Source organism: Sceloporus occidentalis, unplaced genomic scaffold (genome assembly GCF_023333645.1).
Source record: "Sceloporus occidentalis isolate IW3139 unplaced genomic scaffold, rSceOcc1.0.p SCAF_3, whole genome shotgun sequence".
NCBI lineage: Eukaryota > Metazoa > Chordata > Lepidosauria > Squamata > Phrynosomatidae > Sceloporus > Sceloporus occidentalis.
The window spans coordinates 87,541,456-87,564,764 of record NW_028316983.1 but is presented as its reverse complement, the minus strand read 5'-3'; the positions used below and the strand labels follow the sequence as shown (position 1 = coordinate 87,564,764).

The following is a 23,309-nucleotide window of genomic DNA, read 5'->3' as shown; positions in this document are numbered from 1 at the left end:
CAACTAGCAACCCTGTCTTACCTCCTACAAGGAAATACTCTTGTGTGATATAAGGCATAAGGCATTGTGACGGCCCCCAAAACCTGACATGGCTACTCAGCTCTTAGACCAAGGGGAGTGGCATTTTTGGTAAGGCATGTAGCCCCAAAAAAGTCCTGGGGGCTGAAAATTACTTCCTGAACTCAGTGCGGTTGTCCATGCATGTTGAGGAGAGAGTCTGGTTGACAGTTGCTCCACTCCCAGGGCTTATGTTTGTGTCACAATGACCTCCATTGGAGTGATAGAAGATGGAGCAATGCCAGGAAAATAACCATGGTAGCCTAGGCAAGACTTCAGTCGGTGCTTAGGAAAACAATTCTGGACTAAAACTCCCAGATTCCATGAGAAAATATCAAAAAAGGCAATATTGCCCAGATCTATATGAGTATGCCTGCACGGTCTACTTGCTCCACCTATTTTAAAAGGTTTGAGATTAAAATACAACATACACAACTCTCTTCATATTATATCTTAATTTGATTTCCAACTATTTTAGTTTGGTAGTTCAAAAGCAGCAGAACTGAGAGAAACCATCTGGGGAACTATTAACTCTTGTCATCTCTGTTTTAGAATGTAATACTTCTAAGTCAAAGTAAAAATAAATAAATTGAGATTTACCAGAAAAGTATAGGGTACAAAGAACTACTTAGTACCATTCCATTGGAAATTGTTGTTAAATTTTTAAAAAGTGAAATATAAAATCTTGAAATGAATACTTAGGAAAGCTTGAAGTCTTGGGACTTTGGAACTTTTGTGAGTTCTTCAAGCACCAGACACTAACCTTAGTTTTAAAGAAACAAAAGGCAACCACAATCCTTGTATCCACTGGGAACTTGGAACTAGCTGCATGGTCCTTTGAAACTCAGCCAAATACCTACTTTATACATATTTAATGAAATAGATGAAGAAAAATTACTCTTGACTAATGAGACACAGCCATAATTAAATACAACTTGGCAGTTAGCCAACTAATTCATACTCAAAATATTCTTCCAAAGGGAAGTTGGCCAATATCTAACTTTATTAATTTACTGGATGTGTATAGTATGAATTTCTCATGTGCAACCTGATACAGGCCCAAAGCTAAAAATGTTTACTAGTCAAGAAACTTGTTGCTTCTGATTAAAATTGTGTTCTTTTTTTAAAGTTACCCTTGAAACACAGCTCTTAAAAATTGTTAAAAACAAGACAATTACAAACTAATAAATGCTTCTGATCAAAATTGTGTTCTTTTTTAAAGTTACCTATTACTTCAAAAACAGTTCTTACAATAATTGTTAAAAACAAGACACACTTCACATTCTAATAAATCCCTACTTTAAAAAAAACACCAGGCTGAGCAGGGGACATTTTAAAAAACTATTTTTCTTTGACTAGCTTTCAAAAGAACATGAGAACTGGAGCTATACCAGCTGAATTTTACATGTCCTGAGAAGGCCAAATTTCCACATGGAGTTGTACCAGAGGGTTAGAAGGATACTAAAACAGTGTGAAAGGAAAAATAGTTATGTTAACCAATTGTCTGTCAACTGCCTTGGATAGCAAGTTCTTTAGCTATCACATCCCAAACTTGTTATGCCTATACAGAGACTGCTAAAAAAACCCACAAAGATGGATAGTTCAGATGTGCAACTATATTTTATAAACAGACAGATAGCAAAGATACATAGTCATTTGACTGCCCAGAATGAAGCATTCATTAAATAGCCTATCAAGTTGCTTGCTCAGTCTATCAGCTTCCTGCTGAAGTTCATAATTGGAAGCAATCTCATGTCCCAGATGGCACCCCACAGCAAATGCGCCACTTCAGGAATCTAGATTCTCTGCCCATAATGGGGGCTGGCATAAGCTAGTGCCAAAAACAGATGAATGCACAACTTACTGTCATTACCCCTTTGTGATAAGGCATGGCAAATTTCTAAGCCAAGCCAGAGACTGAATTTCTATGGCAGATACAATATATACTGAAATACAGCTCTGAACAGATATGCCAAAATGTCACAAAGATTTAGAACAACATGATTATTAACCTTGCTTTAGAACAATACCAAGAAGAGCCATTATTTGGAATGAGGAATGAACGTTATATTTTTGTAATGACACAGGACACTAGAGTGTCATATCTGTGGTCCTGTACAGGGGTTCCCTCAACCAGTAGCAAATAGAGGGTGCAAAAGTAGTTTAGATGGGACACAGGATTTTCATTACAATGACCAAGAATTTTGTTTTTCCTCTGTCCTCATGACTTCCTGCAGATGTGATGTGCTGACTTCTGAAGATCTAACTGCAATGGATAATCCCATTCTTCACTTTTTGGCATGCTAGTAATTACTCTGGACACTTGATATTTCCCCTAACCCCCAATGAGTGCTATTTACATGCCATCTCCTTCCAGTGATTATCCACTGTACTTGCACTACTAAATTATTATTGTTTCTTTGTGTTTACAATCTTGCAAATATTTTTGCAGTTATTACATCCTTAAAATATATTGTAAATTATAAATATAACAATAGATTGTTTATTGTCCTGAAATCAAATTGGTAGAAATTCCAAGTGTTCCTAAGACTTCATTTGATATTGAAAACTTGACAAAAATCTCTATGAGGACATAGGTTTTAATGGTGCCAAACTGAAGTACAGGGTGGTCTATAGCAGAGGGGAAAAACTCTTTAATGGATGGGTTCCAGCATCCCCTCATAGCAAGTAGAATGAATCTGAGGCAGAGTATCCCAGATCAATGCTGCAGATCACATTGGGTGAATTAACATGACTACCAGTTTGAGTGCACACACACAGCAACTGGAAGATGAACCTAGTTCCAAGAGAACCAAAGAAAGGAAATTGAACTGCACAACTATCACCTGCTTGCCAACCTAATTAATGGGGATACCTCCACTACATATACTGTATATAGTACTCATGAATAAGTATAGAAATTTTAATTTAAAAAATTGACCCTCCAAAACTGACTTACCCGCAAATCAATGTGAGTACTTTCCTTTAGCTCTTATTTAAAAAGGAACCATCCCTTCTCTGACTAGACTGGTGAAAGCTGAGACCTAGTTTATCCCGGAAGTACCTAAAAAAAGCACCAACACCCTCTACTCTCTCCATCATGATGATGCTTCTGACCTTTTTTGAATGCCTAGGCAGCAAAATGGTGTCAGTGCAGTTCTTTGACTGTCTTCCCTAAAGGAGTGGAGAGAGGAATCGGGCTTTGAAGGATTTCAATAAAACATTTTTGTTTGTTAGCTTTCCTGGTTAAAAATAGCTAAAGCTATCACATTCAACATTGTAATCACTGATAACTTAGGGGTGAAGCTAGGGTTGCTATTTGTCAGGACCTCCAAACCGGGACAAATGTAGGACAAAATTTTCAAATGTAGGACACATTTTTGTGTCCTACATTTGAATGCCGGCCCTGGCCCCGCCCTCGCTGCTGGGGCGACGGGGGTGGGGCTAAGGCGGGGAGGGAATTCTCCTCCCAGGGAGGCTTTCCCTGCCTGCCCTGGCCCCGCCCTCACTGCTGTGGCGATGGAGGCGGGGCACAAGTAGGGAGGGAATCCTCCCCTCAGCCCGGGGACGGGCGAAATCCCAGGGGCGGGGCCAAACCAGGGCTGGACCATGTGGCCCCGCCCAAAACTGGGAAAGTCCCGCCCCCAGGCGGGATATGGCAAGCCTACGTGAAGCAGACAAGGCAGCAGGAGTGGCCAGAGGCCACTCCTATGCTGATCACCCAGGGACCGCAGCAATCAGATGCTGCTACCACCCTTGAAAGAAGCTGCTGTCAATTTTGGGCTATATTTGGCAGCCCCAGCACAGCCCTGATGCAGCCTCTGAGTTATCCGGGGGTGTGCATCATGTGCCTTACCTGCTCCCTGCATCAGCCAACAGCAGCACTTTGGGGCTGTATGTTTGAGGCTATAGTTGTTTTTGTTTTCTTAGCCCCATCTGTGTCTGCCTACCTCCCTCACACACCGCACAACTACAATTTTCCCTCCTCATCCATCCAGCCTTCAGGGAGAGCAGGTATGCCTACCTGAATTTTGTAAATTATTTGGCATTGTTTTCTTTTCTTCATCCAGTACATCCTTGGTTACATGCCCCTAAGTTTTACCTTCAACTTATCAATGGATCCTATCAAAATCCACAGTTTTGGCCCCCAAACCTGTCCTTGACGTATAGATTGTTGAGTGTATATGTTAAGTTATTGTCTCAGAATTATTATTGTTGTTGTTGTTGTTGTTACTATTACTACTACTATATCCCACCCACCCCAAACAAACTCCCCAATTTGGAATACAAAGCAACTTAATAAATTAAAATACAATGCAATTAAAAACATACAAAAGTGGGCATTTTTAGAATAGAATTGAACTAGTATAGTATTAAAACGCATCACTCATTAAAGGAATAAAATGCAATTTAAAAGATAAAAGTGCTTTAAAAGAGTACATATTAAAACAGCTTAAAATACTAAAACATCAAAACAATAAAAATAAAACTATATACAGACTCTTAAACCTTCAAATCTAGCACCACAGAGCACGAAGAGCCCAACGTCAACCATCTCTAAAAGCCTGATGGCTCAAAAATGTTTTAACTTGCTGCCGGAATGACAGCAAGGGTGGGGCCATCTTGGTCTCTCTGAGTAGTCCTTTTCCTTCTATCATGATTGGTTCTTTGAAATAGTGATTTTGGGGATAAAGACAAAATCTGAGATCCACTGGTCTAGTGGATAAAAAAACAAGATTGTAGAGAGCTGTGTCAATACAGCTGTAAGCTATTAGCCAAGCCAGTGGTGGTGTAGTGGTTTGAGTACTGGACAAGGACTCCAAGAAACGAAGTTTCATATTCTCACTCAGCCATGCATCTCCACTGGATGACCTTGGCCATGTCTCACTCTATCCACCTAAGAGGAAGGCAATGGCAAACATCCTCTGAATAAATCTTGTCAAGAATATCCAAGGATAGGGCTGCCATCAGAGGAAGGCGACTTGAGGGCACATTGCAACAAACATAACTCTTCTTCAGCAAATATGTTATGCAATTAAAACGTTAACATTTTATTGTGCCTGGTTACATCCGGGCTAGTCATTAATCCTATTTGACCATCTCCCTTACCATGTTCATTGTATTGTCGACAATAAGAAGACATAAGGATTCCCCCACAATGAACTTATCACTTTTTTTTAACTGTACATAGTTTTGATTTCATTCTTGTTTTTCCCCCTTAAGTCATCATTTAGCTATATTTGTGCACACTCTTTGTTTCACTGTCTATTCCCTGTGAATTTAAATTCCAAAATACACTGTTTGAAAACGTCAATTATCCAGTCTTCCCCAGCACACCCTGTAGATGTTGAAAGAACTCTTAAGATGTTTGGCAGACATTCTTTATATAATGGTGTATAGAATTATATTCATACTAGTCTTTAGTGACAGATCTGTCTGTTTAAACAACTCACATCCCATTTACAAAACATAACACTTGTGAATTATGCTATGTCATCAGAGACTTGAAATGATTATTTCCATATTGGCCATTGATTTTAATGAGGCTAAGGCCATGGAATCTCTGGTTTGAAAGGGATAATTTATACATGCACAATTGTACTCCTTAGAATCTTTTTCTTTTAAAGATCTACTTTAAATACTTTTTAAAAACCCTTTAAAATGCTACTAAATAATTCTACTACATTTTACCTTAAGAGTTAAAGGGGCTGGCCAGTTAGGGTCCTGCCATTTTAAATAAGCAAAAGTCAAGCTGGCTTGTTAAGTTTTAGCAAGCTATCTTAACTGCTTCATTTCTGCCTCGAAAGTGTATATAGTTTAGAGTGGAGGTGGCAAAAGGGCAACCATCCAGATGTATTTAGACTGTGGCTCTCAGCAGCCCTAGCCAGAAGAGCCAAATGGTAAATTATAATGGCAGCTGTAGTCTTGCACAATCTGGAGTGCTGCTAATTTTCACCTGTAAAATGTGAGGGCTGCATGACTCCCACCTGTGCTCCAGTTCATGAAACCAACATACACCTTCAGTTTACAAGAAAGAAAGATTTCAGAAAAGGATTTTTCAACAGTCTTCCATGGTGGTATAATTTATTTCCAACTGGGTTTGTCATGAAAGGCTGGCCCCAAACATTTTGCTGTCTGAAGACAAGCTGCAAATGGCATGTTGTGCTACCCATTGAAGTCATGGTGATTAGTCTCCCAAACCCAGATTTTTACAAACAGTAAGGAATGTTACCTGGAACTTGTTACTTCAGGAAGTAACAAGGGGATAAGTATATGTGGAACAATGGTAGTGGACAAAAAACAACTGAAAAGGATTCTCAGGAAGATTTCTACCAAAAGATGGGCTCCGCTCAACAAATTTCAAAATTCAGTGCAGGTACTGAACTACCATATATATGAGTCAAAAATATCATACAGAAGAATCTTTGTGTTAGTCCTAAAACACAACTCTGGTGGGAGGATTTGGGGGTGTTTTTTGCATTTTTAAAGTGTATTTTTAAATATATATATATATATATATACACTAAAAAGTAATAGTGTGCTGGTAATGTCTCCTTAAATCTTAAGGAATGTTAACAGCTTATTTTTAAAATAAAAATTAAAAAATGAGTAATGAATATACATTCAAAGATTCTGCCAAAGTCACCAAGTTGCTTTGGCTCCTGACACAGAAAACCCTACAGGTACCTCCTCCTTTCCTGCAGTAAAAATATAATAATAATTTAAAAAAATTATTGCTTTTTTGTGCCATCCAAAAGTTACTGCCTGAGTAGACTGTCTCACTCTGTCTAAAGGCTCAGACTGAAAAGGCCTTAAAGATGTTTTTCTTTGCCATTTTTATATAAGGGATTTTAAAAAAAGACTGGTTGGTTTTGTTTGTTAGCTTTTACTGCTTTTGAACTGAAGGTTTTAAGTGTTATGATTTTACTATGGTTTTTATTAATGGTTTTGTAACATTGAAGTTTATTATTACTGTAATTTGAATGCTTATTATTATTGTAATTTGAACATTTATTCTGTGGAATGAGCCTTAAGAGGATTGTACCTGTAAAGATGACATATATACACTTAAAATAAATAAATAAAACACAATGTGAAACCACATACTAGTCAAAATATGTCTGATTCTCATATAGGGTTGGAATAACATGAGTCTGAATTGATAGAATTTTCACAGATTATCTGGATCAAATCACATTTTCTGGATCTATCATTGCAAAATGATGTGTTAGGAAAGTTTTCTATCACTGAGCCAAGATGGAAGTTTTAGAAGCCCAGGGGAAATAGAGAGGTAGCAAAGATTAAAGACATCTTGTACTGAATCAAGGAGGAGGAATAAATGATCACCAAAACAAATAAGATCAAAAATATTGCATACTGTTTTATGAATACTGGAATAGGTTTTTTTAAAAAACCACTGAAATAAGGTAGTGTAGAAACTGATATTAAAATATGCAATTTGCATTGCAGAACAAACATTCAGACTGGCAGACAAACTGACATCATAATCTGCAGTGTGTCTAGGCTACTGAAAATTTTGGTAGTGATTTTCACTTATATTTCCAGCAAAGATTCATAAGAACAAAGTTGTAAGTGCACATGGCTCCTCTTTATGAATAAGAGACTGTTCCTCCTTCTGTATGATACTGGGTTAATTAAATTATTTTTTTCTCAGGTATTTCTCAGAATCCACCAAAACATTACTAACAGAATGGACAGTCAAAGTATAGTGTACTAAGCCCCATGTCCTTACACTTCTACGACGACATATTATCATTATTTTTAACTAAAGGAGCCCCTCTGTTTCAAACCAATGTGTCACTTCCTCTTTGGGAATAAAATCCTTTCCTAGGTATAAAAGAGATCATCCCCACAATGGCAATATTACTTCCATGGCATCTCAAATACAGTATTTGTTGTTCTCTGCCTCCAAGTAATTTTTTAATCATGGCGATCCTAAGGTGATATTACCATATGATTTTCTTAGCTGATTTCGTCAAAGGGTTTGCCATTGCTATCCTCTGTGGCTGAGAGAGTGTGACTTGTCCAAGATCACCCAATGGGTTTTTATCCTCAAGGAGGGAGTCAAACCCTGGTCTCCAGCGTCGCAGTCCAAAACTCAAACCACTACACCATGTTGCCCTTTGGAGCTTTTTGTGATAAAAATCTGGTGATGGGGCAGCAGCCGTCCTAGGTTTTGAGGTGCTGTGTGCAACTTCTCAAATATTAGGGAATTTGGCGGGTTATACACCACCATTAAAGTATGCGCAGAGCGTGTACTAGGGTTAGGGAGGTGTGGTGCTTCCACACCTTCCTAACCCTAATACGCGCTCTGCGCGTAAAAAATGACGGTGGCCGTTCCAGACGGCTGCCGCCATGAGGATGTCACGGCTGCGCCGCCTCTATACGGGGCGGCGCGGACGTGACGTCCTCGCTCCGCGTCAGGGTGCCTAGTGCGCCCTTAGCACAGACCAGGAAGGAGCTCCATTTCGGAGCTCCTTCCTGGTTTGCGTCGCCACTTTGCATCACTGGGTGCAGCGTTCAGACGGTTGCGCCCAGCGAAGCAAGGGAAAAAGGAGCCAAGCGGCCCCTTTCTCCTCCTCCCCGCCGCCGCGGGGTGTCCTTGGGGCTTGAAGCCCCAAGGACACCCCTTTTCAGGCTGCGGGGAAGCAGCGGATCGGGGCCTCAGCGGCTGCCGTTCTGGCAGCTGAGGCCCCGATACACCGATTTGTCTACCTCTGAATAAGAGCATGAGCTTTAGCTACATATTGCAATGTTGATATGAACTGCAACTATTTATTGTACAAAACAATCCTAAGTGGTGTTGGGAAAGGAGAACAATGTAGCAGATACCCCTGCACTTCCTCAGGATTAGAGATGAAGCGGTTCCGCCCTGAAACAAAGATACTACATGGACCTTTGCTTCTTCAATTCCATCCCACCCCATTTATTTAAAGGAGGGAGAAATTTATTGTACCACATTCTAACTCTCTAACAAGAGAAGAGGGCTTGAATGTAACAGATCCAATAATGTCTCAACATTACTACCCAGAGTGCCCCATGTAAGGGCCTTGTGCCAGCCACCACTGGAGAAAGGCCTAGTGGTTATGGAAACATGTCCACAGAGCTGACCATGAGCAGTGGGAGAAGGTCTCCAATGAGGAAGCATTCCCTAGTGAACTCTTCTTTACACCATCCTAAACTAATCCACACCATCCTAAACCAAATTGGAGGTTAGGATTTCACTGAAAATTCCCAACATTTAAAAGAAAAATGGACAACTAACCACCATGACACTTCAAATCAAAGTGACTGTTTTGCCACTACTGTTTTCATTTTTAATATGAAATGAGTGAAATCTCTCTGCTGTCCTCTCTAGCAGAAATGCTTCAAACTCCTGAGCGTGATGAATGAGGTGTGGAACATGTTGATGACACATCATGGATTGACTATCAAGGTTCAACACTTGAAAAAAAAATTCTGCAGGAAACCAGAGTATTGAGAGGATACAGATTTAATCTTTTGCAGATCTGTGTTTTCATATGGTTCTCAGTTTATGGTGTCAGACCTAAAAAAAATTGTTTCCCTGACCAAATGTAGGAGCTCATTGCACCCCAACAGAGGCATTATGGTTCCAATTGTATTTGCTCTGGGAATTTTCCTTGGGTGTTTTACATCTTAGCAATGTTCAGAGATTACTGATTAGAGCATATTCCAACTGAACTGTTGTCTAACATAATGAGAAAGACAGTTGTTCTACATGGTGTGGGAGTGGTGGTGCTCTGAGGGCAAATGAATCTTGATACACATTTAAGCAGCTTTTCTTCAGGGGAATGCACACCTCATGATTTATTTTAGCTATTTTTAGTAACTTGGTCTTTTAGTTAAGGTCAGATATCAGTTTAAGATCAAAAACACATTCCATCAGTGTAAACAAGAAACTCTGAGAGGCACAGTTAACTTGTTTCTCTCACCACTGTTCAGAAAATGTGGAAACAAATGCAGAACAATTTCAAGCTTTCAAACAAGGTACTAAGTTCATTCATTCCTATATGGATTTATAAATTCTAGTGTGTTTTCTGAATGTCACCTCTGAAAACAACCATATTTCAAATGATTCCCACAAGATAACTAGTTTGTATGAAATGCTAGGACCCAACTTTAAAAAAAAAAAGACTAGTGCACTCAAGTTAGCGTATACCTGGAAAGCCTTGAATGATGTGGGACCTAACTACTCAAAGAAGCACCTGTATGTGAGCTGTAAGTAATCTATACTCCTCCTGATAATATCTCATTATTGGCTAGGAATGATGGGATTTGCAATGGAAGGCCACACGTTACTGAGTCCTGTTTATGTCAAACTGTCCATGCCTTAAGATCCTTAGGGGAGATTCTTCTTCATCCACTTCCAATAGAGATATAAGCCATGTGACCACAAGCAAGGGAACTGTCTTCATTGTAGTGCTAGATTGTGGAATGATCCACACTATAGAAGAGAGAAGCATTAGGTGTATGAAAGTACCCATGAATTACTGTTGTCCTCGAAGATTTATTGTTTCCTCCTCTTTTGATGAAGAAGACTGCAATCATCAGTATACTTACTACAGATCAAGCCACACTTAACACTATGAAAATAGTTCCGTGCTAAGACTTGTGCTGTTAATGTGTTTTAGTAAGGTATCTGGTAAAATTTAAACATTAGCCATGATCCATCAGAGTTTGTTTATCTCAAAGAGATTATGCATGGTAGTGTTAAAGTGTGATGACTTATCCATGATTATAATTCTCTAATAATATGCCTAGTATTCTGCAGTGGCTACTTTTTTTTTTTTTTTTAGATTGTAAGCCTGAGGGCAGGGAACCGTCTATTATCCCCTCTGTTGTAAGCCACCCGGATTCCCAGTGATTGGGCGGCATATAAATAAATCCTATTATTATTATTATTATTATTATTATTGCAAAATAAAAAAATACAAGTCCTGAACTACATGAACAGAGATTGGATTTTAGTTCTAGCTTGTTGTTTTTATAAAGTTTTGTTAGAAATGTCCAAATTTACACAGATGGAATTCAGAAAGAACATATTCAATCAAATCAAGGAGCCCTGGTGGCGCAGTGGTTAAATGCCTGTACTGCAGCCATTCACTCAAAACCACAAGGTTGCGAGTTCAAGACCAGCAAAAGGGCCCAAGCTCGACTCAGGCTGGCATCCTTCCGAGGTCGCTAAAATGAGTATCCAGACTGTTGGGGGCAAATTAGCTTACTTGCTAATTAGCTTACTTGCTGTTCACCGCTATGATCTTTGGAATAGCAGTATATAAATAAAACAAATTATTATTATTATTATTATTCCAATCATCAAGAGATGCTCAAAGTTAAAAAATTATAAAATTAGAAATGGGACAATTAAAAACAGGGAGCTTCAAAACACTGAATGCTCTGAAGAATGTTTGAGGACACAATGTTAATTTCCTTTGGCCTTTCCTTTGAATACACTCAGGTGACCCCACTGAAACAGCTAGATAGCTAAATGATATTTTTAGAAGCTAGACGTAAAAACCTGTGCTTAGTGATAAGCAAGAGCATTACACTAATATGACAGAGAGCACAAGTCAAAGTGTCCGGTATACCCATGTTAAGGAGTTTGTGAAATCTGATGCCCTAGCATCTGCCACCAAAACTTTGATATACACCAGGCCTCTGTAGAAAAGGCTTCTCTTTTAGCAACACATAACACAGAGAGAATATTTGACTTAATTCAAGTACTCAGAGGAGAATTACATAATTCTCAAAAATTTGCTTTGGCACAGGCTAAGGACACAGTGGCACCATTTGTGTATACTTAGCAACTTCAGCATTCAAGGGGTTTTCCAATATTGAAGTAGATCTAATAAGAGAATGCTACACAATTTCTGGATTGGCAAAATGCAGATGGGAAAAATAACATCTACGTTTCAGCTTTTTAAAAAAAGGTCCTGAAATTTGTACCCTATCAAGCATGGCTGTTAAGTGCTGCCTGGATAGCTTACAAAGCTTAAAACCAATAAAATATCTTATCAGTATAATACAATATTCTAAAAAGATTTCTTTATTGGTCATTAGTCATGCCCCACTGTCCACAGGTAACCAATATTTTTATCTTGGCATCCAGTATAGTTGCTTGATACTTTAAATGCAGATGTCAGTTTTTGAATACCTTACTTCCTTAGTTCCAGAAAAATTATCTTGTGTGCCATGCACAAATACAATTACTGAAGCAAACTATAACCACCAGGAGGTGCATCAGTAAATCACTACAAGCCATCAAACTATAATGGACCCTCCATATCAGATCCATGGATTTGACTGTCCACCAATTGCCATGCCCCATATTATTCAATCCCCACATGAATGTCCCCACCGTTGATTAATATGGGGCATGTTTTTGCCATCCACGGGAGTGGAGTGGGATGGTGCACAGGACCAAATCCCAGCAGATGGGAAGAGTCCACTGTATACGTGAAGTGCATAGATTGAAGTAATGGCATTCCAAATGAAAGAACCTATTTAATCCAAACTCCAGATGAGCAGAGTTTGGAAAACCTGTGGGGTTTGGGGAGGCTAAAGTTCCCAGAATCCCCTGCCTGGCTAAAAAGAGAGATCTAGTTAAATGGAAAGCTCAGAGAATGGGGTTAGACTTGAGGATTTATATTGTGAGGGATCATGCAGCCCTCCAAATGTTAAAGTGGAATTCTTAGCAGCTATAGCCAGTTCTGAAGAATGATGTGACTTTTAGTCCTCAGAATTCTACTCTAGGATAGGAGGAAATATATATTTAAGAACCCAGTACAGTATTTCAAAGATATACTTTTGTGGAATAAGATGGCTACAGTGGCTATATTTATTTTAGTGGAGAAATCTTACAGAAATCTTTCGGTTTGCTAGATATACAGTAAGTATATGGATAAGTAACAAGGAAGAAAACAAATAGATAGGTGTGGATGATAGGTATGCATGTCACAGGCCACTGTGTACTGTGCTGGGTTCTTCTGTAAACAGCTGCCCAGCTACTCAAATACATAGATTGCTACAAAACAATTTTGAGGATAGATAGATGTATTCAATCTATGCAACACATAAATGACTTTAATGACTTAGTCATTACCAGTGTCATAGGGGAGAGACATTCATATTTTGGCTTGGAAGCACTGGTCTATTGGAACCATGCTGGAACAAGTTTCTAATGTCTAAAAATTGACCAAGATGAATTGGCTAGAATACAAGTTGCCTGAAGACAGACTAAAGGAAATAGCTAATTTAGGGAAGAGTGAACTAATTTAGTAACAATGATGTTAAAAGTCAATAAAGGCTATTATTCTGGAAATTAAGGTTAAAACAAGAAGTGTTTATGCTTAAAAATGAAGAATTTGATTATTTTTATTTTCTGTATAAAGATTTTAGGGAGAAATGATGTAAATATCTGACTAGTTATTTTAGGCTTAAATGTTGTTCAAGTGTAGCATATGCTTACAGGGAGTGATACTATTGTGTGTGAGTCTGTTATTGTGTTTCTTCAAGTTGTTTCCAGTTTTGGGTGTCCTAAGGTGAATCTATGGAGAAGTTTACTTGGCCATTTTTTTTTTCAAAGGAAGCTTGCCTTTGTTTTCCTCTGAGGTTGAATGTGGCTTGTCCAAGGTCATCTAGTGGGTTTCCCTGGCTGAGCAGGGATTAAAACTGTGGTCTCCAGATTCAGTCGAATACTCAAACCACTACGCCATGCTGGCTCTATTCAGGGTATATTACCTTTCTCCAGATGCAGCAGCTTTCTCAGTTTGGTCCAACTCTTTCATATTGGAGAAATTTTAAATTGCTGTTTGCTGAATCAGTAGTAAGGGTGAGAGTGCTGAATATGTAAACCTAGGTATGCAGAAACGTGTATCCACAATGCTTTTGACTGTAGCTATGAATTCTATTTTTTTGCTATGTGAGATTTTCTGCACTGAAGGGAAGATGAAGAAGAAGAAGAGGAGGAGGAGTATACTTGCAAAATCAACTCTTAACCTAATAATTTTTAAGAACAAGCATTACAAACAAATGAAATTATGACTTTATAATGCAAGACATCTAAAGTACTTAAGCACCTCTGAAGAGAACATCGAAGAGAACATTTACTACTGTACATGAGGTGGGGAATACCTGAATATTAAATAAGAGAACATGTCTTAAGAAAGCATTGTTAGGGTGTGTGTGTGTGTGTGTGTGTGTGTGTGTGTGAAAGTGATAGTGTCTAGTCATGTAAAGTGATCTGAACTTTGTACTATTTGGGAGGATTAGAAATACAGGAGCTTGCTTTACTTCCAAATAAGGAGATTAACGTCAGTATTTAAGAGAAAGACAAGTCACTGGCTCAGAAAAGGAAACAAAAATTTCAGTCATCTGAAACAAAATACTAGTTTGCCTCTTTATGAAAGGATTTGTCAAGTCTGCCTTTGAAGTTCTTTTGTTGCTGTTCTCATACAACACACACTCTTTCTAGAACTTTATGAGAAAAGCCAAGCCTATGCTATGGGGAGGAGCAGTAAATAAGAAAGTCATCATCCAAGCCAAAATCATGCTGATCCTTTGTTACAGAACCTTTTGCTGTTGGAAACATTTTAAATGCATCAGCACACATTACACTTTCTAAAGCACAAGGAGACAGGTTTTTGCACTTAGAAAATTGCAACCTTCAGCTTTGGCTCAGGGATGGCATAATCACAATTTACCTGCAACAGAATTGTGAGCATTAAGCAATTCTTTGAAACTGCTGGTTTTCAACATACTTGAAAACACTAGTTTTCAACATAGAACATAGTTCAGCTAACTAGCCTGTGAGGTTCCACAGGCCTCAATACTGTGCCCTATGCTTTTTAACATCTACATGAAGCTGCCAAGAGAGGTCATCCAGAACTTTGGGATTGGGTGTCATTAGTGTGCTGATAATGCCCAGCTCTCTCTCTCTCCTTTACAACTGATGCTAAGGAGGCTGTGGCAGTACTAAACTATTGTCTGGATGCAGTAAAGGACTGGATGCAGGTGAATAGAATGAGCCAAGACAAAAGTACTGCTGGCCAGCAAGAAAATCAACCTGTATTGCAGCCTATTCTAAACAGGACTGCTCTTTCTTTGAAAGATCAGGTTCATAACTTGGGGTGGCTCCTGGACCCAGAGCTGCTCCTGGAAAGCTGGGTTGCTGCAGTGACTAGGTATGCCTTTGCAAAGATTTAGTTGGCGCACCAGCTGCACCTTTTTTGGGGGTAGGCAGACCTGGCCACAATGGTTCATGGCTCAGTTGCCTCTAATTAGACTACTGTAATGGGCTCTATGTGGGACTGCCTTTGAAAAATGTCTGGAAGCTGTAGCTAATACAAAATGCAGCAGTCAGACAGTGCATATAGATACCAGATATCACTTGTCTTGCAAGAACTACACTAGCTTCTATTTGCTTCTGAAGTCAACTCAAGGTGCTGGTGTTGACCTACAAAGCCCTGAATGACTTGAGACCAAGATATCTAAAAGATCGCCTCCTCTGATATGAGCCTGTCAGAGGTCTGAGATCTTCTGGAGAGTCCTTAGGTTGATGTGTACACATCATGGCTTTCTTTGTAGGAGTGTCTCAGCTGTGGAACTTCCAAGGAAGATAGGCTGGTCACATCTTTTCTGCGCTTCCAGCAAGAAGCCAAAACAGTGCTGTTCCACATGGGATCCAGTGTTTGAAACTGCTGTTTAAACTGGATTCTAGGATTGTTTTTAGACTGCTTTCAGGATTTTTAAAAAACATATTTTCACATGTTTTTTTAAAATGTATTCACCTTTGTATTGTTTTAATTGGTTTTTATTTGTTCATCTCTTGGGAGCCCTTGTGGATTGGGAGGCGATACAGAAATACTTTAAATAAATAAATGTGTTTATATGGTTTTATGTGTTTTAATCTGTTTTGTACCCTGCCTTGAGCCTTGGGGAGAGGAGGGTAAAAAATAAAATTTGTTGTTGTTGTTGTTCCAATTGCTAGATACTTATATACATGCTGGGATGACAGGGAAAGGAAACATGAAAAATACAAGCCAGTGATGATTTTAACGGCAGTGGCTGAACAAGCACTGAGCAGCAATAAAGACATCCAAGCATAGTTAATGTTTGCTGTTTGAGACTTTGTTCATTTGCCATAACAAGCATCACTTTAAAACAGTCATCATTTCCTTCCTGTGCAAGGCAAAAAAGGCATGCCTCTGCCAGAATATCTCATGCCTTACAAGTAACTGTAGTGATGTTTAAAAAGGAAATCTGCTGATTAAATCAGGGATATCTTTTTAAATCAATAGAAGGTTTTTAATTTATTAACTGACTCAATTAACAAACAAAACTTTGTAGCATTGCTGATACAATCACCTCTATCCATTAATTTCCCCATTAACCATTCTTATGTACTGTACTGTAGTCCTGACTAGCCAAATTTTCCTCCAGTAGTACTATTCAAAGACATAGCTGTGTTAGTCTGTTTCAATATAACATGATGCAAAGGAATTCTGTTGCACCACTGAGACTAACAGAAAAACAAAAACAAAAAGCAGATTGCTAGTGTAGGTTTTCAGGGACTCCAGACCACTTCTGATGCAGCTAATGAAATGGACTGGAGTCCATGAAAGCCAATACTAGACTTTCCTCTTTTTTGTTGTTGTTAGTCTCAAAGGTGCTACTGGATTCCTTTACAATTTCCCCCCAAATACTCAGCTATTTCTCAAGGAGATTGTGTTACTTAATGAGATATACACAAATACCAAATTATACACTGTCCTTCATGCAAATCCTGCAAGTCAACACAATAATTGTCACTTGAGTAGAAGAATATCAGGCTTTCAACTTTTTATTCTTGAAGAAAAGCACTTGTAAAGTGAATCATACTATTTCCTGCACTTTATTTCTGGCACTCTTCTCCCTATCCCCTGCATTGATGAATATTGTGATTTCGGTAAAGCCAGTATTCGAGTTATACTTTATTAAATGTCATAGTGAACTATGCAACCAGTGATGCACGACTTATTAGTAGATTTAAGATTACAGAGGTTTGGTGGGAACACTTCAAAACTCAAGTATGCTTTCCTTGGCTCACATGTCCCATTAGAAGCTATTTTCCTTGACATTTTAGGAATTGTTTTATGGCTTCATTTTCTATAAGTAATATCCACAGAGGTCAAAAAGGAAATTACCATTCCAGGGATACTTAGTATCCACAGCAGCACACACACACACACACACACACACACAAAAACCCAAAACCCTTGAGTTAAATAGTGGCATTCTGACTAACATGATGATCTGATGATTAAGAATCCTTGCTATCAGCCGCTTGCCTCTGGCTGGTAATGTTCCCCACTTGGCCTCTTCATCAAGTCAACTGAGTTTTGGGGAACATTCTTGTGGTTTAGCATCCTGGAGGACTGAGCTTTCCCAGTTTGCCCTTCCTTTTGCAGTTGTCTTTTGTTTTGCCTTTTACCAGTCAGTGATTTGCATGAAAGAGGAAAAAAAATAACTGTGGTGAAGACAGATAAAAGGGCCAATTTTAAAAAACGATGGTTGCTTAACAAAGAGTATGTTATTACTTGAGGTTTTGTAAGAAAAATGGGCGAGAGAAAATGCCATTCATGACTGGATTGGGGGGGGGGGACATGCAAGAGAGACATTAAAACAAAGCCTCAATACAATTTTTACACATGAATCTTAACTGTAGCTACTGCTCAGTAAAGTTGACAGCAGTAAAAAAAAAAAAAAAAAGAGGATGGCCACATTACAGGTGGACTGAGTTAGCCAAGGAAGTGATGACCTTGTATTTGCAAGTCCGGAGCAGGACTGTTGATAACAGGATCTGATAGAGGTCTTTTACTCAGTGGGTTGGCATAAATCCAAACTTATCTGACAGCACGTAACAATGAAAATAGATATTAAGGGTCTCCAAAAACCTGTTTTTGAATGTTTTCCAATTTCCATATTATCAGTGCAATTCTGGTACTCCAGCTGAACCTAAAGGAAAAAAATTGTACTACATTCTCTGGAGGAATAGGACTGCCATAGCAAGGATAATCATGTTCCATGGGAGAGAGTAATGTCATTCTGCCTTCATGCTCTAGAATCTGATATACAGTACTGCTTTTTTTGGATCTAGAAGGAAATCTCACAGATCCTAATTTGCCAGGAATCTCAAGGTAGCATGTAGTTTAACCTACCAGTTTCGGTGATCAGGTGAATATCCATGTATCTGCTGTCTACTTAATGCCTCCAATGTCCTTGACTGCAATGACTGAGTAGAGGTGAATTATAATGTCTTTGGTAGGAACTGGTTGAAGTTGCCTTTTCATCCCTTACAACTCTCTATTCAGAGAAAATAGTTCTCAAAGAAATAGGTTCAGATTGCAAGACTTGGGTCAAGATCAAGATGACCTTGCAACAAGGAGATGTTTTAATCATTAGGCTTGACTTCAGTTACACCACCAGATTTAATCTGATCTTCTGCCAATTTCTACAGCAACTATTTTTGCTGGGAAATTGATATTCTTGGCTTTGTGTGAAGTATTCACTGCAGACTTGCACGTGAATATACAAGTAATCATTTATCAAAGACCCACTGGACATCTAAGTACCCCCCCTCTGATAAAGACTAAAACAGATATTTTGCTTGCAACAAAGTTTATAAGCTAAACAGATAAAACAGGCACAAAGGATTCAACATTGAACAGGACATAACGAAGCTCAAGTTTTACTAACACCATCGTTTTCTGCAAGAGCCTCATTTCCACTAGGGGTGGGGAGAGGAAAACCTGCTTGATAACATGTCAGGCAGAGAAAAAATGGAAATTGCAAACAGAGTTAAGAGCACTTAAAAAAAAACAACCACACCTATCTGGCTTCCCAAACATTTCCCACCATCTTTGCCTGTCCCCTATTTTCTTGCCTTTACTTACTCCCAAAAGTGGCCAGCAGGACTGGGGGCGTGCATCCCTGTTGGTCCTGCTGAATCTCTCAGCAGCATTCAGTACCATCGATCATGATACATATTGGGCTTTTTTACACATGGGATTTGAAGACACTTCCACAGCAGTTCGTGTTCTTTTTTTGGCTGAATGTTCCCAGTGCAGGGGGATTGTCATTCAGCCTCCTAGCTGACAGTCTGTGGGGTTCCAAAGGTATCAATACTGCCCCCTTTGTTTTTCAACATTTACATGAAGTGGTTGGGGAGGGGGATCATCTGGACTTTTGTTTACAATAGATTGATTGCAAAGAGTCTGTGAAAGTCCCTAAGCATTGTCTGGATGCCGTGAAGAACTGAAATGGGTAAATAAATTTAGCTCAGGCCATATAAAATGAAAGTTCTGTTCTCAGTGGGTATGCTAAACCTGTTCTGAATTGTGTTGCACTTTCTCTGAAAGAACAGGTTTATAGTGTGGGGCTGGTCTTGGACCCAGGACTATTCTTAGAACAGACAGTAGCTCCTGAGGCCAGGAGTCCCTTTGTCCAGTTTTGTTGGAGCACCAACTGTGACCTTTTTTAAGGAGGGAAGTTGTGGTTACAGGGTTCATGCCTTCATTACCACTCAATTAGAGAGATAATGGCGCATTACAGATGGCCCAGAAGGGGCCGTCTCACGCCGCCGCCGGTTGCAGCATCCGGGAACCACAGCAGCCAAACGGTGCGGTTCCCAGACGCTGCCAAGAAGGAGCGCGAAAATCGCGCTCCTTCTTGCTCCCTGGAAGAGATGCCGCAAGGCACTAGTCGCACACTCGTGGCGTCATTTCCGGGGCGCGATGTGCGGACGCAGAGCGTCCGTTACATCAAAATGGCGGCAGCCGTGTGGAACGGCCGCTGTCATTTGTTACAGACTCAGTCCGTGCTAGGGTTAGGGGCGTCTGGAAGAGACGCCCCTTTCTAACCCTAGCACGGACTGAGTCCGTCCTAGGGTGTCCGTTTATAACGGGCCAATGTCCTCTACATTGGGATACTCTTCAAAGGTATTCAGATAATGCAAAAAGTTGAAGACTGTTGTCAGATATCTGCTTCAGAGACAATATACCACTGCACTGGTTTCTGAGTTAAGTTCAAGGTGCTGCTTTTGACCAAACAAGTCCTAAATGACTTAAGGCCAGAATATATTAAAGACTGTTTCCACCCATATGAGCTTGCCTGATCTTTTAACATCCTCAATGGAAGCTTTGTTATGTGTCCTACTAATCAAGACAAGGCTTTTTCTGTAGCAGCCTCTCAGCTGTGGCTCTCTCTCTAAGAGAAAATCAGGCTGGGTCTACTCCCTTTGAATTTCTGCTTGGTACCGAAGACTGCACTATTTCACTTGGCCTTCAGTCTCTCAAACCAGCAGTGGTTGCTTTGGATGCTTTAACTCTCTGTGGTTTTCAAACTATTTTAAAGAGTTGTAGAATTTAAAGATATAGCCATGTTAGTCTGTAGAATCAGTATGTGGAGAGATCTTGTAGCACCTTGGAGACTAACTGAAAGAAATTGGTAGCATGAGCTTTCGTAGACTTCAGCCTACTTCCTTAGATGCATTTGGATGCATTTCCTCAGATACATCTGAGGAAGTAGACTGATGTCTACAAAAGCTCATGCCACCAATTTCTTTCTTCCAGTTAGTCTCAGAGATTTAAAGAGTTGTGTTCATCTGTTTTTACGTGTTTTCATTTATTCCATGCTTTAATTTTTTTATCGGTTATATATCATCCTGTGGGTGGCACTTGTCAGTTGGGGGGCAATACACAAATGCTTTAAGTAAATCTATTAATTAAATTAACTGCAGTAGGGAGACCCTGCTGAAAATGCCACATGTAAGTGCCTGGAAGTTTACTTCTGGTTTGCTATATCCTGTGTTTTTGGTCAATCTTTGGCTTTTAAAAAAAGATTCTGGGGCCCTTATGGAGCACAGTGTGCAAGTTAAATGTTCACATTTGTGGAGACTTCTTGCTGAGGGGGGAGCTTGGAAAAACTAATTGGGAAAGGCTTTGGTGGGTCATGGAGATCAGGGAGCTTAGCTTTTGGAGGATGCATGTGGTCTACAGGTAGGGTTGCCATAACCCGCCTGGGGGCGTGACAAACTCGATTTTTGGCCAGTTGGCACGGTCCTGCCCCAGTTTTGCTCTTTGCCCCGGGTTGAGCTGGTTGCTGCCGCCGCCACAACAACCGCAGCCATTCTGCAGCCGCCACCGCCATTGCAGCTGCGGCTGCTGCTGCAGCCTTTCCACCACCTGCTGCGCTTTGCCCTGGCCCTGCGTGCTCTTGCACGGCCATGCGCAGGGCTGAGCAGGAGCTCCTGCCCTTCAGGCTGGCTGGCCAATGGCTGGACAGCCCGCCCCTGCTGCAGCGGCCTGTGACTGTTAGCAGGAGGCGGGGCTGTTCCAGCTCCACTCTCCCCATTGGCCGGCCAGCCAGCCTCAAGGGGAGGAGCATCTCCTCTTTGGTCCCTCGCGCGGGCCGAGGGCAGGAAAGAGCTTTGCCGGCAAACTATTTCTCTTCCTTTCCTTTTTCTTCCCCTATCTTTTCTTCTCTTCTTCTTCTTTTTTTCCCTCTTTCCCCTCCTCCTCCTCTTTGTTTTCTTCCCCTCCTTCTCTTTTTTCTCCTCCCGCTCCTCTTCTTTTTCTTCCCCTTTTTTCTTTTCTTCCTCTCTTCCTCCTCCTCCTCTTCTTTTTATATTTTTCCCTATCCTTCTTCTTTCTCCTCCTTTTCTTCTTTCTCCTTCCCTTTCCTTTTTCTCCTCCTCCCCCCTTCTTCCTCGGCTGCTGCTGCTGCTGCTATTGTTGTTGTTGTTGTGTGCCCAACTCCTTTCTGACTAATGGCAACCCTGCCTCTAGCCCCCTTCTCTAGCCCCTCTTTCTTTAACCCCTTATTTAACCCCCTTCTATCTAATCCTCTATCTATTTACTCCCCCCTCTCTAAGCCCCCCTCCTCTTCTTCTCAGGGATCCAGGGCTTCTCAGGGCTTTGCCCCCATGCAAAAAGAAAAAGAAAAAGACTGACCCACAAATCAGTACTCAACTGGCTGTAAGGGGGATTTGTACTACTGTACCTGGGGGAAAAGAGGGGGTGAGGGTTGGGGGGGGGTTGCAGGGGGCAAGGAGAAGGAGGAAGGGGGGAATTGCTAAGAAGGCTTGGAACATGTAGTTTGCCGGCTCAAGGGGCTGCCTGTCTACCTCGGCTCAAATGCTAAGGATGCCTGGACTTGTGCTGTTGTGTGTGTTTTGGAATTTGAGGGGGAGGGGGGTTGGCCAGAAAGGGAAGTACATTTCTGCCATCTGTCTGGGAATAATGCCAAAATGTCCTCTATTTTGAGCGTGCCTAAGAAACATGCGTTTATATTAATACTTTTTTAAATCATTAATTTTTTCGCATGTCCTCCATTTTAAAATATGTCCTACATTTGGGGCTAAATTTTGCCCTACATTGTCCTACATTTCCCCCCATTTGTCCTGGTTTGGAGGTTGACAGTTATGGCAACCCTATCTACAGGACATATTATCCTTGCTCCTGCTGTATCAGATAAAAATTAATCAAAACACGATGAAAGGTAAGTTCTTGGGCATTCCTCCTCTGCATCAATCATCATTAGGTGATAGAGAGGGATATTAACATTATTAATTTTAAAAAGTCATTTAGCAAAAATGACAAATTTGCCTCTTCTGTGGAATAGTACCTATAATGTGTACAAACAGATCAATCTGTAACACAAGTTTTGCTTCTCTAAAGCAGTTTGTTTCAACAGTTTGTTCTACAGTCAACTTGGGTCTCTTTCGGACTACCACAAAGAAAAGAGAGCTCTTACAACAGAGAGCCACACAGTCAACAGCAATATTTACTCTGTGTGTTTACCTCCTTGTTCTACTGGATTGTTTCCCAATATTTTATAATAGTACAGAACACTGCATGGTAGCATGGTATAATGGTCTGAGCACTGACTATGACTCTGGACACTACGATTTGAATCCCCCCTCAGCCATGGAAACCCTCTGGATGACCTTGGGTAAGTCACACTCTCTTGGGCTCAGAAGAAGACAAAGACAAATGGCTTCTGAACAAGTCTTGTCGGGAAAACCCCATGACAGGTTTGCCTTAGAGTTGTTATACGCCCAGAACAACTTGAAGGCAGACAACAAACAGAACATTGCACTTATTGATCTGAATCTAATTCTTAGACTCAGTGAAATTAGACCCCTTGAACAGAAAAAACAACTTTGTGAATTA

At 40.2% G+C, this 23,309-nt stretch overlaps 1 protein-coding gene across 3 annotated transcripts in view; it reads right to left on the bottom strand.

Annotated features, from left to right (window-relative positions):
* Window positions 1-23,309, bottom strand: part of ROR1 (ROR family WNT receptor 1) — a 262,338-nt gene that overhangs the window by 96,570 nt on the left and 142,459 nt on the right. The window contains exon 1 of one of the 3 annotated variants that reach the window (XM_089515340.1): window positions 3,017-3,033. The exons of the other annotated variants lie outside the window; for them this stretch is intronic. The gene's annotated coding sequence lies outside the window, so the exon portion shown is untranslated. Of the gene's footprint in view, window positions 1-3,016; window positions 3,034-23,309 lie in introns of those variants that run through there. 3 annotated transcript variants of the gene reach the window in all.